Genomic DNA, 17,904 nt, shown 5'->3' with positions numbered 1-17,904 from the left:
GGACGTTAGACGACGCTGATGACATCAAGCGAACGGTGCTAGATTTTTTTGGTAAATAGTTCAGAGCGGTCAGCTGCGAGACCAATGATGAGCTTCTCGATCTTATTCCTCCTATGCTGACTGTTGAACAGAATGAGATGTTGTTGGCCGTCCCTTCCCTTGAAGAGGTGCATCAGGCAGTGGTGTCTATTCCAGTTGATGTAGCTGTAGGCCTTGACAGTTTTTCCGAGATATTCTACGCGGCCTGCTAGAACATAGTGGGTGAGGACCTCTTGAAAGCTGTGATTTTTCTGTTTAAAGGTGCTCCCATTCCTAGATTTGTCACAGCCTCACTGATTTGTCTTGTCCCGAAGTTGGCCTCCCTAAAGAGATTCTTCGACTTCAGGCCTATAAGCCTTTGCAATTGTCTGCACAAGATCTATTATAAGATCATTGCGGCCAGGTTAAGTCATGTGCTTCCTCTTCTAATCTCGGCTGAGCAAGGGGCATTCATTAAGGGCATATCTATAGCAGAATCCATTGCGTAGCTTAGGAATTGTTTAGAAAAATGAATATAAAAGTGCGGGGAGGAAACATAGCGTTGAAATTGGATATGGAGAAAGCCTATGATAGGCTGGATTAGTCCTTTCTAAAGCAGGTCCTTCATCGTTTCGGTTTTTGCCATCCGTGGATAGAGCTTGTCGAAAAGTACCGGGCGAATAATTGATTCTCAGTGCTAATTAACGGAGAGAGTGTGGGTTTCTTCAAGTCTTCTAGGGGCCTCCGTCAGGGAGACCCTCTCTCGCCAAGCCTTTTTATTATTGCTGCCGAAGTTCTGAGTAGAGGTCTGAAGCATATCTAGTTGCCCAAGGCCATTGCCAGCCGTATAAGCTTAGAGCTAGTTGCCCCCTGTATCGCATCTGTTATATGCGAACGACACCTTGCTCTTTCTGAACGAGAGTCTCACGTTGTTGAGGGTGACAAAACTTTTTCTGGATTCTTATCAAGTTGCCCCGGGCCAACAGGTCAATCTGAGGAAAAGTGCTTTCATTCACTCCCGCAGGCTTCCACAGTCTAGGATTAGGGCTATTGAATTTATGCTCAGGATTTTCAAGGTGTCAGGCATGTTTTCCTATCTGGGAGTTCCTTTAGCTGTGGGTAGGCTAAAATCTTCAGACTTCCAGCCGTTGTTAGATAAAGTTGAGGGGCGTATCCGTGGATGGCATGCGAGAAGCTTATCCCAAGCTAGTAGGGCAATTCTGGTGACTCATGTGCTCTCAACTATTTCGATTCATTCCTTGGCCACGGCCCACGTTCCATCCCAGGTTTTGCTTAGATTAGAAAGAAATTTGCGTCATTTTTCTGGGGTTGGAATGATGGTAAAAGCAAGTGCCACTGGAAGAGTTGGAAAACGATTGCGACTCCTAAAGAAGAGGGGGGGCCTAGGCATTAGGCAGTTGAAGGACTCTATGGCTGCCCTATGGTTGAAGATGGTCTGGGCCATCAAATATGCAATTGGAAAGAGTCTTTGGAGCTCCTTTATGTCTGCCAAATATGCTCAAGACCTTTCCTCTTTGGAGTTGTCTCGTCCGGCTAGTTTTGCCTCTCCTTTATGGAAGAGGATTCACGACTTCTCCCCATTAGTAGACTCTTATGTGCAGTGGAAGCTGGGTAACAGAGAATGCAATTTCTGGTATTTTAACTGGTCGGGGGTTGGCCCACTTCTTCGCCTATCGACATCCCCGGTTCCGGCTGTTTTGCTGTCTATGAAGACTGCGCAGGTGATTGGTATGGAAGGTCCTCTCCCTCCTTCAGCGACCTTCAATTACCTCCCACAACAGGTAATTGACCATATTTTTAAACAGGGTTTCTATTTATCGGATGAGGAGGACTCCCCGCTATGGCCTTTCTCTGCTTTAAGTACATTCTCGGTTGCCTTAGCTTGGGAGAAGATCAGATCTCCCCAGCCCCATCGTAGCTGGGCCAAAGGGATGTGGCATAATACCCTCCCCCCTAAAATCTCTCTATTCGTCTGAAGGGTCTTGATGAAGGCGACGCATGTGGATGGGGTTGTCTAATTGCGCAGCATCAATCTGGCCTCCAAGTGTGTGTGTTGCAACAGTAGTTCTCCCCATGGCCACTCGATCGAGTCTATTCCACATCTGTTTTTGCACAGCCAGATTGCGATAGCAGCTTGGTCTTTCTTTGAAAATCTCTTCGGCATTCACATTCTTCGAGCTAAATCAAACCTCATTAGGCTGACGCAATGGTGGGGTGCCTCTGTGATTTGCTTCGTAAAGTCCATAGCCCACAAGGTTGCCCCTTGTGTGATTCTCTGGTCGATTTGGAAATGCCGCAATGCGGCAAGATTTGATGGGCAGATTGCCTCGGTTTCTGCAGTGATTGCTCGAGCCAGATGGTGGATGGCCATCATCACTGGGGATGTGCTGAGTTGGTCCTCCGCGACCTCGTGCAGCCACCCTAAAGGCTCTTCCTCGATCCCTTCTGCTCCCGTTTCTGCAGAACGCAATTCCGGTCCCGTAGCATCCTCTGCAGGGAATGAGAGTTATTTTCATGTCGGGCCGGTCGTCCAGGATGGTTAGATGGTGTAAACCCCCAACGGGTTGGGTGAAGGTCAACGTAGATGGGTCAACGATTATTCACCCAGGGAATTCCGGTGGTGGGGGCATTTGTAAAGGAGACGAAGGAAAATTTTTGTTTGCTTTTGAATTTGGCTATGGAGCGAGGTCAAATGTTAATGCTGAGTTGTGGGCTATCCTAAATGGTATGATGCATTGTTTGTTTAGTGGCTTTCAGAAGGTGGTTGTGGAGTCTGATTCTCTACTCGTTATTAACATCCTCCTCGGTGCAGCTAAACCGGGCTGGAAATGGGGTTACTAGATTTTGCAAATTGAGCAGCTTAAGAGAAGAGGGGAGTTTCACTTTGTTCATATATTTAGAGAAGGAAATGCAGTGGTTGATACTATGGCTCGGGCCGGGAGCTTAAACCAAGTAACTCACCTAGTTACTAACATGCGCGATCTCCCTTTTCATGTTCGGAGTCTATGTTTTCTCGACAAGGTGGGGCTGGGTTCTGTTAGGGAAGTGAACAAGGGTACTATGGGCTAAGCTTGGGTTGTCTGTCTCCAGTTCTTTTAGAGTTTTTTTTTTTGTAGTCTTTTGTTGTGGTAGTTGTTTTTTTGGTTTTCTTTTGTCGAGATAGCCGGGTTTATGATAGGTTTCCCCCAAGTAATTTTTTCTCTTGAGGGGAGCCCGAATGTAATTGTTCCCCTGATGGAATGTGAAAAGGCCAAGCTATATGTCCTAGAGGGGGGGGGGGGTGAATAGGACAATGCCAAATAAAAACTTATAACAGCGGAATAATAAAGAAAATGATAGCCAAATTAAATAATAATGCAGGAAAGAAAAACAACCTCAAAATTCAGATCTTGAGAGGTTGATACAAACGTTATTCTAAGGACAACCTTACACCAAAAACAGAGTTTATGGTAGGACAACCTTATTTCTAGAAAGGTCTTTGTATCAAGTCTCAAATCGAAGAGGAATACAAAAACAAATATGAACTGAATTGAAATAACTTGTAATTAAAGATGTATTGTTCTAGGGACAGCCATACACCATAAAAATGGCAGGGCAACCTTGCTGGAACAACTTTCAAAATGAAATTGAAAAACAAGCTTATAAAGGAATAACAGAAAGTAAATTCTAAGCTATTACAACATTCTCACAAAGCTTGAAATAATTACAACATTCACCACCATACATACATCCTACAAAAAGAATAAAAACAATTAAAAGAATAAATCAATCAACCACAACTCAAAGGATTTATAGTGGTTCGCCTGTGTGTTCACCAACTGTTATCCAACAGCCACACAAAAAGCTACTCCACTCATAATATCCTCACACAGGGGATATTAGCGTTCACTAAAGATAGGTTTTCCCAAGTTCACCCAAAACCCTTACAATTGTGTCTTTGTATGTGGGCTTACACAATTAAAAAACCCCCACTTCTGAGTTTTCCTGGCTTTCCTCAGATAACCAATATAACAAGATTTTTCTGGCAAATCTTGAAAGAAACCAAAATAATAGAAAGGAATTTACAATATGTAAAATACCTGAATATCTTCTTCGTTGTAGCAGCCCGGTAGAACCAAATCAAAGTAGATGATTGAATGTCCAAGTTCAATGTCCAGTACTCGATTATAATGGTTCTAGATCTAATTGATTTTAAATTAAACCAAACAGGGCTTGCCTTAATTGATTTTGATTCCAAAGAAAGGGAATAACAATTCCTCTTTTCAAATCAGATTGGAATAGCAGAAACAAAATCAATTAAAATAAAGCTAAGGAAAGAAGATATTAAATAAGCACACTTAGCTTAAATGGAGCACAAAATTATCTCTCAGAAGTTCGACGAAGATTGGCTTGAATACTATAATTAAATCGATGATTTCTTCTGAGATTCGTGCTCTATTTATAAGTGAGAAGATCAGGTCTTCGACTGGTCTAGAGTGCTCTACGACTAGTCGAAGCTCTAACAGATATTTGAAAAATTCGACGGGATATGCTCAGACCGTTCTACGACTAGTCGTAGCTCTCCTACGACTGGTCGTAGGTCACCTACGACTGGTCGAACAGATTCCAGGACTAGTTGAAGGCTAACAGATTTTATCCGGAATTTGTAACAAACTTACGACTGGTCGAGGATTTTCTTAGACTGGTCGAAGCAAGTCTAGGACTAGTCGAAGCAGACCTAAGACTGGTCGAAGAACAGACCAATCACATGTAAAATAACATTCGGCTTATGTATCCGAAATGACCTACTTCTAAGGTCATCCTATGGTCAAACAAACCTCAATCATGAAGTATGGACATTGAAACAAGAGACCATGAAGAATGAGCCTTGAAGTCTTGATGTAGACTAAACCTTGAAGTAGCTCAATCATGAAAGTGGCTTGAGTTTCAGCTTGAGTCTTGAGTTCAGCTTGACTTTCAACTTGAGTCTTGAGTTCAGCTTGAGTCTTGCCTTGTACTTTCTTTTTCTTTTCAGCTTGAGTCTTGTGAGCAGTTCTTGCATTCAAGAGTCTTGTCTTGTGATCAGTTCTTTCATTCAAGATCCTGAGTCTTGTACTTGAGAGCTTTGCTTGATTATGAATGTTGATCCTTGAGAGAGCTTTACTTATGCAAGTTATGTATAACAGAGTATAATAGTGATTTTGGCACTACAAATTTGACAACAAACAGGGATATAAACTATAGCACTTACAATCTCTCCCTTTGTCAAATTAGTGACAAAACACATAACCAAACAAAAGTAAAACAACTGGTTAATACATGCAAATCAATAAGCAACATTTAACATTCAACCAGTCTCAGCTCAGCTTCATTCAACAAGATCACATATACTCCCCCTAACTCCCCCTGGGTAACATAACCACTGCTACTCCCCTCACAATCACATTAAGAACAAACCATTCTCCCCCTTTTTGTCACAATATGACAAAGGAGAACTAAAGAAAGGAAGTCATGAGAGGAAATATGAGGAAGAAATAGAGTATAGCAAAAGAGTCATAGAGATACTCAAGATAGCATCACAGATATCCAGCATAAATATTACATTAAGAACAAACATCCAGCATAGAATCCAACTCAAACTCAAGCAAACAAGAGCAAAGAAATAAAGTTATTACAACCCAAAAGTCTCATAGAAACTAGTCAGAATTAGAACTTGAAGATGGAGCAGGAATAGAAGGATCAAGTTGGTGCATGCCTTTGTTCAAGCGCCTTAGGTATTTGCGCATGTATTTGAATTGCAAATCATGAGCAACAGACATGTTCTCCAACTTAACATTAATATTCTCAACTTTATCTTCTAATGCACTCAGACGTGCATCAACATCAGATGGTACAAAATCTGGATCATTAGCAGAGTCAGAATCCAGTTCCTCAAAAATATCATCCATATTAATATCAACACCAGCTTCTTCAGGACCACCACCACCACCACCACCTTGTTCAGGAAGCAGATCCAACTTCATCTTATTAATATTTGTATTGTTGAAGATCAGATGATGGATAGGTGCTTCATCAACAGGCATATCGACTAACATATGAGTAGCCAATACAGTCATAAAGTATGCAAATGGAATGTCACTATGACCAGGATGGAGTCGAAACTGAAGAATGAAATGACAGATTAAGGAAGGCAAACAAATCTGAGTACCATTTGAGATAGCATGGATACCATTTAAAGTGAAATTCGTGCTCCACGACTGGTCGTGGGTATCTACGACCGGTCGTAGTACGACTGGTCGTACAAACCCAAAAATTCAATATCTTGCAATTTACACAAAAATTGAAATTTAATCTAGCAAATATATACAATAATATACAAGAAGGCATAAATTATCAATTTAAAATGCACATGCCAAGATCAAATTTCATCTTTTTGAACCTGCTTTTATCAAGAGGTTTTGTGAAAATATCAGCACGTTGATTTTCAGTAGGAATATATTCTAGAGATATAACTTTTTCTTCTACTAATTCCCTTATATAATGAAATCTAATGTCAATATGCTTAGTACGAGAATGCTGAATAGGATTTTTTGAAATATTTATCGCACTGGAATTATCACAGTGTAATAACATAGAATCCTGTTTAATTCCATAATCACTTAGCATTCGTTGCATCCAAACAAGCTGTGTACATGCATTACCAGCTGCAATATACTCAGCTTAGAATTTTGTTTCTTACTAAACCAGGAAACTAGACAATTTCCAATGAAAAAACAACCACCACTGGTTGATTTTCTATCATCTAGATTACCAGCCCAGTCAGCATCCGAGTACCCAGCTAATTGAACATTGGTTTCATGAGGATACCAGAGACCGAGATTTACAGTACTTGCGACATATCTAATAATTCGCTTGACAGCAATCAAGTGAGATTCTTTTGGATCAGATTGATATCTTGCGCAAATACCAACATTTAGAGAAATATCAGGTCTACTAGAAGTTAGATATAACAAACTACCAATCATACTCCGATAAAGTTTTGAGTCAACATTTTTACCATTAGAGTCTTTTGATAGTTTCAGGGTAGTACTCATAGGAGTATCGAAATTCTTGCCATTCTCAAATCCAAATCTCTTGATTAGATTCAAGGCATACTTAGATTGAGAAATGAATATTCCTTCAGATTGTTGCTTTACTTGCAATCCAAGGAAATAAGTCAATTCCCCAACCATGCTCATTTCAAACTGTGATTTCATCAAATCTGCAAACTCAGTAGCCAAGTCAGTACAAGTTGATCCATAAATGATATCATCAACATAAATCTGTACTATTAAGATATGATCATTATGTTTTTTAACAAACAGAGTTTTATCAACAGATCCCATTTGAAATTTATGACATAAAAGAAATTTTGTTAGTTTCTCATACCATGCCCTAGGTGCTTGTTTTAATCCATAAAGTGCCTTTTAAGCCGATATACATGATCAGTATTTTTGGAATCTTCAAATCCCATTGGCTGTTCAACATAGACTTCTTCATGTAAATCGCCATTTAGAAAAGCACTTTTCACATCCATCCGATAGATCTTTATCTTTTTAAAACATGCAATGGATATAAATAGTCCGATAGATTCAAGACGTGCTCTGGCGCAAAGGTTTCATCGAAATCAATTCCTTCAATTTGAGTATAACCTTGTACCACCGTCTAGCCTTGTTTCTCATTATATTTCCACATTCGTCAGACTTATTTTTGAAAATCCATTTTGTTCCGATGATGTGTTTATTTTTAGGTCTTGGTACGAGATACCAAACATCATTTCTTATGAATTGGTTGAGTTCATCTTGCATCGCAACAATCCAGTTCTCATCAGTAAGCGCTTCTTTTACGTTAGATGGTTCAATTTGGGATGTAAAACATACATAATTACATATATCCTCAAGTTGTCTACGGGTGCGAACACCAGTGAGAGGGTTTCCAAGAATTTGTGTGGTTGGATGATCTTTAACAGTCCTCAACTCAGAATCAGTTTGATTTGATGAAGTATCAAGTTTATCAATGATTAGTACTTCATCATTATCTGAATTAGAAGTTGGTGTGTTTAAATGATCATCAATGACAACATTAATGGATTCTTGAATCACACCAGTCCTTTTGTTCAGGACTCTATAAGCTCGACTATTTAAAGAGTATCCTAGAAAAATACCTTCATCACTCTTCGTATCGAACTTTCGCAAATTTTCACGATCACGTAAAATATAGCACTTGCTGCCAAAAACTCGAAAGTATTTAACAGTAGGCTTTTTATTGAACCACAATTCGTAAGCCGTTTTATTATTATCTTTTCTAGTTAGACTCGGTTAATAATATAGCAAGCTGTGTTGACTGCTTCAGGCCAAAGATTTTTTGAGAGCTTCATGCTATTCAACATGACATTAGCCATTTCTTGAAGCACCCTATTCTTTCTTTCTACAATTCCATTTTGTTGTGGAGTTTTGGGAGCAGAGAATTCATGTAATATTCCTTGGTCGGTCTCGTCTGTATGGACCATGTAACATTCAGATCCATGATCACTACGAATTTTACTGATTTGAGAAGAATTTTCAGTTTGAATCCTTTTGAGAACTTTTCTTACTTCTTCAAGGGTTTCAGATTTATCCCTTAAGAAGACTACCCAAGTGAATCTGGTAAAGTCATCGACTATTACCAAGATGTACTTTTTACCACCACGACTTTCCGTTCTGGTAGGTTCTATCAGGTCCATGTGGAGAAGTTCGAGTGGTCTTGATGTGGTATTTAAATTCACCTTTTTGTGTGAGTTCTTTGTTTGTTTGCCTATCTGGCACTCACCACATATTTTATCTAATTTCAGAAGTTTGGGTAAACCTCTTACAAGTTCTCGTTTGCTCAATCGATATAGATTTCGATAATGTACATGTCCAAGACGTTTGTGCCATAAGTCGGTCTCGTCTGTATGGACCATGTAACATGTTTGATTAGATGAGCTGGATTCACTAATAATATAGCAATTTTCAGACGTTCTATGTCCAGTTAATATTACAGAACCCTTATTGTTTAGTATTTCACAGCTTTGATTAGAAAACCGAACATTATGATTATTATCACATATTTGTGATATACTAAGCAAGTTGTGCTTTAGGCCTTCAACGTATAAAACATTTTTAAACACCGGAAGATTAAAAAGTTGAACCGTACCTTGGCCTATAATCTTGCAGTTGCTACCATCACCAAATGTGACTGACCCATCAGTCATATCTTTCAGATCGGTGAATAAAGCTTTGTCACCTGTCATATGCCTGGAGCATCCACTGTCTAGGTACCACTTTGAATGACTTGTTGCTTTGAAAGCGGTGTGAGCAACCAAGCAGGTGACTTTAGGAACCCATTTCATAACTGTTTTGGGTTTAGGAACATAGTTGGTCTTCTTTTGTGTATATTTGTAGGAATGACCTATAGAGTTAGATTTTAATAGCTCCTTGAGTAAATCAACTATCTTTTCAGCTAGTGGATTTCGATTCTGATTAAAGTTGACATGGCTGTTTCTAGGTTTTTGAAAAGTTTTTAAATTTTTAGAAAAATCTTGATAAGTATTTTTCCCTTTTGAGTTTGAGGACTCTCCTTTAACAAACATAGGAGGAGTATACTTTTGTTTGGGAGGTAGATTTTTATCATAGCCCAACCCGGATCGATCGCCACATTTTCTAGATCCGGATAAAAGTTTTTCTAACTTTGGATCACCTTGGGCATATTTCCATGTGTCCTTTAAACTCAGAAGAGAAGATACTTCAGTTTTAAGATTTTCAATTTCAGATTTTAAATCAACAATTAGTGAGTTTTTGAATTCCAAATCGCATTTTGATTTTTCAAAACAATTTGAAATTTGTGATTTTTCTAAGACAAGTGAATCAAAACAATTTTTGAGTTTAGAAAACTTTTCTTTTTGAAGTTTAAGTTTAACAGCAATTTTACAACTTTCCTTATATAGGGCATTGTAAGCGTCTTGAAGATCATCTTCATTTTCACATTCACTATTCATATTTTCTTCACTTGTAGAGTCATTATCTGAAAATGTGAATTTGGCTAGAGTCATAAGAGCTTTAACCTCATTGCCCGACTCAGTTTCAGAATCTTCTGATTCAGAAGAACCTTCAGGATCAGATGATTCATCCCATGTAGCCAACATACCCTTCTTCTTGGGTTTGTCCCTTTTAGGACATCTATTTGCTAAGTGCCCATATTCTAGACAGTTGTAACATTGACTATCTTTCAAAGATTTTCGAGATTTGGGTCTAAACTTCTTTTTGTCATTTGATTTTTGAAAATCAACTCTTTTCTTGCTTTTGAAAATTTTATAAAATTTTTTAGCTAAAAGAGCCATGTCATCTTCTGAATCAGAATTTTCTTCTGAACTACATTTAGAAGATTTTAGAGCGATAGATTTACCTTTAGGAGCTTTAAAGTTTAACTCGTAGGTTTGTAGAGAACCAACTAGTTCTTCAACCCTCATATTATCCGTATCACGAAGTTCCTGGATTGCGGTTACTTTAGAATTGAACCGTTCAGGAAGTGAGCGTAGTATTTTTGCACATACTTTACTTTCTGGGATTTTATCGCCAAGACCCCACATTGAGTTTACAATGTCATTCAATCTAGTGTAAAAGTCCATAAACATCTCATTTTCCTCCATATGAATTTCTTCAAATCTGGTTGTGAGGAGTTGGACTTTAGATTTTTTGACAATTGTATTACCCTCGTGTGTCATTTCTAATATATCCCAAGCTTGCTTTGCAGTATCACAAGAGATGATTCTTTTGAACTGATCCGGTGTTAGTGCGCAAGTAATTGCATTTAGTGCTTTAGCATTTGCACTACTCTCACTTTTCAAGGGTGGTCCATTGGTAATATGGTGTGGTTTTCATAGACTTTGAACCATCAACCCCAAGAACTTCCATGATAGGAGGATTCCATTCGGTTCACCGTGGCTTGCCACACATTTTCATCCATTGATTTGAGGAAGATCCTCATTCGGCTTTCCAATAAGCATAGTTGGAGCCATCAAAGGGTGGAGGCCTAGTGATCGAAAGGCTATCAAAATTTGACATCCGAATAGCTTAAATCGTTAGCTCAGAATTAAATCCAAGAATTAAAAGGAGCTATTAGGCTCGATACCACTTGAAAAGGCCAAGCTATATGTCCTAGAGGGGGTGAATAGGACAATGCCAAATAAAAACTTATAACAGCGGAATAATAAAGAAAATGATAGCCAAATTAAATAATAATGCAAGAAAGAAAAACAACCTCAAAATTCAGATCTTGAGAGGTTGATACAAACGTTATTCTAAGGACAACATTACACCAAAACCAGAGTTTATGGTAGGACAACCTTATTTCTAGAAAGGTCTTTGTATCAAGTCTCAAATCGAAGAGGAATACAAAAACAAACATGAACCGACTGGAAATAACTTGTAATTAAAGATGTATTGTTCTAGGGACAGCCATACACCATAAAAATGGCAGGGCAACCTTCTGGAACAACTTTCAAAATGAAATTGAAAAACAAGCTTATAAAGGAATAGCGAAAGTAAATTCTAAGCTATTACAACATTCTCACAAAGCTTGAAATAATTACAACATTCACCACCATACATACATCCCAAAAAAATAATAAAAACAATTAAAAGAATAACTCACTCAACCACAACTCAAAGGATTTATAGTGGTTCGCTTGTGTGTTCACCAACTGTTATCCAACAGCCACACAAAAAGCTACTCCACTCCTAATATCCTCACACAGGGGATATTAGCGTTCAATAAAAATAGGTTTTCCCGGTTCACCCAAAACCCTTACAATTGTGTCTTTGTATGTGGGCTTACACAATTAAAAAACCCCCACTTCTGAGTTTTCCTGGCTTTCCTCAGATAACCAATATAACAAGATTTTTCTGGCAAATCTTGAAAGAAACCAAAATAATAGAAAGGAATTTACAATATGTAAAATACCTGAATATCTTCTTCGTTATAGCAGCCCGGTAGAACCAAATCAAAGTAGATGATTGAATGTCCAAGTTCAATGTCCAGTACTCGATTACAATGGTTCTAGATCTAATTGATTTTAAATTAAACCAAACAGGGCTTGCCTTAATTGATTTTGATTCCAAAGAAAAGGAATAACAATTCCTCTTTTCAAATCAGATTGGAATAGCAGAAACAAAATCAATTAAAATAAAGCTAAGGAAAGAAGATATTAAATAAGCACACTTAGCTTAAATGGAGCACAAAATTATCTCTCAGAAGTTCGACGAAGATTGGCTTGAATACTATAATTAAATCGATGATTTCTTCTGAGATTCGTGCTCTATTTATAAGTGAGAAGATCAGGTCTTCGACTGGTCTAGAGTGCTCTACGACTAGTCGAAGCTCTAACAGATATTTAAAAAATTCGACGGGATATGCTCAGACCGTTCTACGACTAGTCGTAGCTCTCCTACGACTGGTCGAACAGATTCCAGGACTAGTTGAAGGCTAACAGATTTTATCCGGAATTTGTAACAAACTTACGACTGGTTGAGGATTTTCTTAGACTGGTCGAAGCAAGTCTAGGACTAGTCGAAGCAGACCTAAGACTGGTCGAAGAACAGACCAATCACATGTAAAATAACATTCGGCTTATGTATCCGAAATGACCTACTTCTAAGGTCATCCTATGGTCAAACAAACCTCAATCATGAAGTATGGACATTGAAACAAGAGACCATGAAGAATGAGCCTTGAAGTCTTGATGTAGACTAAACCTTGAAGTAGCTCAATCATGAAAGTGGCTTGAGTTTCAGCTTGAGTCTTGAGTTCAGCTTGACTTTCAACTTGAGTCTTGAGTTCAGCTTGAGTCTTGCCTTGTACTTTCTTTTTCTTTTCAGCTTGAGTCTTGTGAGCAGTTCTTGCATTCAAGAGTCTTGTCTTGTGATCAGTTCTTTCATTCAAGATCCTGAGTCTTGTACTTGAGAGCTTTGCTTGATTATGAATGTTGATCCTTGAGAGAGCTTTACTTATGCAAGTTATATATAACAGAGTATAATAGTGATTTTGGCACTACAAATTTGACAACAAACAGGGATATAAACTATAGCACTTACAGAATGAAATGCTCATTTTTTTTTTTAAAGTCCTGCTTTTGTTGGACTAGCCAGATGCCTTAACCCTAAATACGAGATCTCCCGTACAACAATAAAGAGGGTGTGTATGAAGATGTATGAAGGCAAGAAGGTCAAGTTGAAAGGAGAGTTGGAAACGATTTTCCAAATTAGCTAGACATTAGATTTGTGGACGGCATCCAATTAATGAAAGGGGTATATGTTCCTAACTGCTCACTATGTTGATGCCGAACGAAAGGGGTATATGTCCATAACGAAAGTTTCTTCTTAATAATAAACTTTCGCTATCTTGCGCCTCCTCATAGTGGTTTGATGATTTCAAACTGCATACACAGATGTCTTGTGGAGTGGGGAATTAAGAAGAAGATCTCTACAATTACTTTAGACAATGCCTCTATAAATGATAGCATGATAACAAATTTGTGCAACTAGTTTAGAGCCACCAGTGATCTGTATTTTGTTGGAAAGATATTTCATGTTAGGTGTTGTGCCCACATCCTAAATTTGATTGTATAAGATGACCTTAAAATAATCGATCCCATGATCGAGAACATAAGAGAGAGTGTGAAGTACATATGGGGTCACCTTCACGATTACATGGATGGAATGAGATCGTGAAGTAGTTGAATTTGTCAACTCAGAGAACGATGAAGTTGGACATCACGACACGTTGGAATTCAACTTTTGAAATGTTGGATTCACCGATAGATTTGAGACCTGCATTCTCTCACTATGCGGAGCGTGATAGTGTGTATGTTTGGCTGCCTTCTGAAGATGATTGGTCAAGAGCTGAATCAGTTCGTAAGTTCCTTTCTGTTTTTTTACAACAATACGAAAAAAATTTTGGGTAGCAAGTATCCAACAGTAAATATATTTCTGCCTAAAGTTTAGAAGGTAAAAGATGCCTTGCGCAAAAGCAGTAGTGGATAAGACTTTTTACACTTAATGACCATGAGTATGTAGGTAAAGTTTGATAAATATTGGTCTGAGTATAGTCTGGTAATGGGTGTTGTGATCGTTCTTGATCCCCGATATAAGATGATTATGGTTGACTTCATATGTAGTAAGTTGTATGATGTGATGGGTGTTGCTAAGGCCCAAAAGATTTCTAATGTAGTCAGTGAATTGTACAATTTATGTGTATGCTGCAAAAGAACAATCTCCTCATGTTGGTTCTAGTTTTGCAGTTAATGAATCATAAGAAGACACGACAGATGATTTCATATCATACTATGCACAATGGAAAGGGACTCAAATACAGACGCCTAAATCAGAACTTGAATACTATCTCAAGGAGGATCTTCTAGTTGTAAAATCCAAAGGCTATGATTTTGATATTTTGGAGTGGTGGAGGACAAGATCTGGTACTTTACAGTACCCTGTACTCTCGTTAATAGCACGCGACATATTATCAATTTTAATTTCAACTGTGGCTTCAGAATCTGCTTTTAGTACGGGGAGTAGGGTCATAAGCAAGTATAGAAGCTCACTTACACCCGAATCAATTGAAGTGCTCATTTGTACTCAGGATTGGCTGCGTCCGATGTGGGGGAAAAAGAACTCTGTTGATGAGAAGTTCGATGAAGAGGAGAGTGACAAGATAGATGAGATAGTACTACAGCTACAATATGATTATGATGCCTTCTATTTCTGTTATATCATGTTATTTGTAATTTTGTTAAAATAGTTACATTGTAATATTATGGTTATGGCTTATGGGTAGATGAATATTTCACTTTTTTCATTAGTACTATTCAATTAGATAATATTGTTTAAATCTCTTATTATATTGTTGGGTAATTGCGTTCATTAATAACTTTAACTCCCTTTCATTTTTTTCTTTTTTTTTTGTCATAAACTAACCAGATATACACTAGATATGTCATCGAAAGATGATGCATTGACGGATATTTGGGATTATGGAGTCCAAGTCTACTCGAAGGATGGAAAGATAAAGTTGAAATGTAAGTTGTGTGGAAAACAGTTTGTCAACAAAACAAATCGGCTCAAATTACATTTGACTTGTCGGGGAGGAGACGCTGCACCATGTAGCAAAGCTCCTCAGGAAGTCCGAGATTTATTTAGAGTCATTCTCGACTCAAATACAAAGACTTCCTACACCCCTTATCCTGCAATTACAACAAATACAACTAACTAAAGAATATATAGAAGTAAGCTTATTATAAATGAAGAAGGGTTAAGGAGAGGAACTACCTCTGACTTTGGTTACAGGCCTTCCACAATTAGTAGAGAAGAAGAACAAGAGATGATTTTAAGGGAACAAGAAGAACGAGATTGTAAAGAAGCCGTTAAAGAAAGCTTGCAAATGACATCTAGATCAAGAAGTACCAGACAACAACATACACCTCTGAGATAATATGATACTGAAGCATACACAAGTAAACCATCAAAGTTTCTTAAAAGTCTTACAACATTTTATAGGCGGTTGGGAATCTCGTACAAATCGATCATAAAAAGCGTCTAAAAAAACTTTTTGCATCTGTGAATGAGGACAATAGGAAGGGATCCCCACCATCTGATTCAGCAGAGTTGAACGACTATTTTTTGGACACATCTAGCTCAGAGTCGGCTAAGAGTTCTCCTGTAGTTGAATCGGTAAAAAGAGAACTGAATGATGAATCTGGCGACGAAGGTAGAGGTGGAGGAGAGGGTTACTATTATAGATAAAATCCATCTAGTTACATGTCACAAAAGCATTCATCATATAGAGGATATTGAATGTATGAAAGTTTTACATAATCTATGATTCAGTAATCACTAATCAGTATGTGCATGTTAATTGTTAGGTTCATTTGTATTTTTGATTTTGGATATGGTTTATTTTCTTTTTACATTTTATCTCAGAATGTGTATGTTAGATTTTCATGAAACTATACATTGTTTATGATTTAAGAATGACCACCATTTTGTTACTATTTTTTACTATTAAAAAAAATTTGTTCTTTTTTTAAAATTTTCAAATAAATAAATAAATAAATAAATTTGAACCGATCTGAACCGTGCCCAATCCGATCTAACTCGGTTTTCCTGGTCGAGTCGGACTCGGATCGGATTAGGACATGTACATTTCGGATCAGTTCGAGTCAGGTGACCCGGACTCGGTCCCGGATCAGATCGAGTTCGGGTCAAGCGATTGAGATTTTGGATCGGACCGAGTTGGACCCAATCCGATCCGACTTGGTCCGATGCCCAGCTCCAGGTCTACCTTTATTCTTACACTTTCACTTACAATCCACATGTACAAACACACTCACACCATAGTGGATTTTCACAACAATGGCTACTCGAACCCAAGACGTTTTGTTGAAAGTCCCGTGATCCTACCACTGAGGGATGAGTATGGACCCGCCGTTGTGTCTACTTTAATAAATCTGCTGATTTACTAAGATCTTCATCTCCTGCCATTCCATACGGCTTCCACATCCTTGTCGTGATCTATGAGCATTTCTTGTTAGTGTTGTCAGCAACCCCACCAATGGTGGTGGCCCACTCTTTCAACAACCACAATGCTTTAATTAGCACTAATTTCCATCACATCATCTGAAAGCTACTTTTGAAATTTGCAGCCATTGAGAAAGGTAGATCGGGTAATGATCTTTTCACTCGTAAGTGGTGGTGCCTTTCAACTTGCATGGGGCCCGGCTTTCGCTCCTAAATTGCATAAGATGATGATCGAAACCTTCATGTTCTCATTGCTATTGTATAGAGGCTATGATCGAATAATCTTGCTTAGGCGATGATCCTCACCAATATTAAGTACTGGATTTAATTATGAGCCATTAGAAAATTGATTTTCAATGTTCTATATTTATATTTATGTACAATCATCCATTCAACAAATGTTTCTTACAATGGACCGTGTAGCATGAGATTCCAGAATACGAATGCTCTAAATATTAAGTTCCAATACTAGCTAGGGTCAATGAGAAGTGAAACAAATATGAGATCCAAAACTTATGAGTCGACTATTTTTCATTACTTGGGCCATCACCAGATGGACGGTCTATTTCCATTAAACATACAATGATTTGCAGATATGAACATGACTTGTCTAAATCATATATTGAATAGAGTTTACACTGTGAATTGAAAAATTAGCTCTCAAAATATGGACACGATATGGTGCATCGTCGCTGGAAGATCATGCAACTGAGGGTTTTTATTTTTATTATTATCTTTTTCTGTGAGGGGGAGGGTGGGGTGGATATACCTAAGCAAGGGAGTACAAGCAAAAGCCAAGCCTGACGTCACATCATGATATTGGAAAATTTAGTATGTCTTACCTGTCCACTACTCCAAGGCCCATGCTTGATTTTGACTGAAATGCACATGGTTTAAGCCGATACGATTAAGAAAGAGGACTATCGTAAGTTTAGCACAAAATGGAGAATGTATGTAAAAATTTCATTTTAATAAAAGAGAAATTTGAAGTAAATTTCATTGGGGATTTCATAATCAAGTTGAAATTTTTGGCCTTTATGAATATTGTACAGAATATTCAGCCAATTGAAAGAATATATATATATATATAATTGAGATATCTACGGTGCCCAAAATCTCATCAACTAAGGTCATTTTACACAGTTGCAAGTGGGCTCCTTTGATAATTAATACTAGACCCCTTGGTGTGATTAGTCGCTATTTCTCTCAACAAATAAATCAAGAAGAGATTATCTTCTTATAAAAAGTAGTCATTGAA

This window comes from Magnolia sinica, chromosome 17, assembly GCF_029962835.1.
Source record: "Magnolia sinica isolate HGM2019 chromosome 17, MsV1, whole genome shotgun sequence".
Classification (NCBI taxonomy): Eukaryota; Viridiplantae; Streptophyta; class Magnoliopsida; order Magnoliales; family Magnoliaceae; genus Magnolia; species Magnolia sinica.
The sequence above is the reverse complement of the archived record's forward strand: the minus strand, read 5'-3'. Positions refer to the sequence as shown.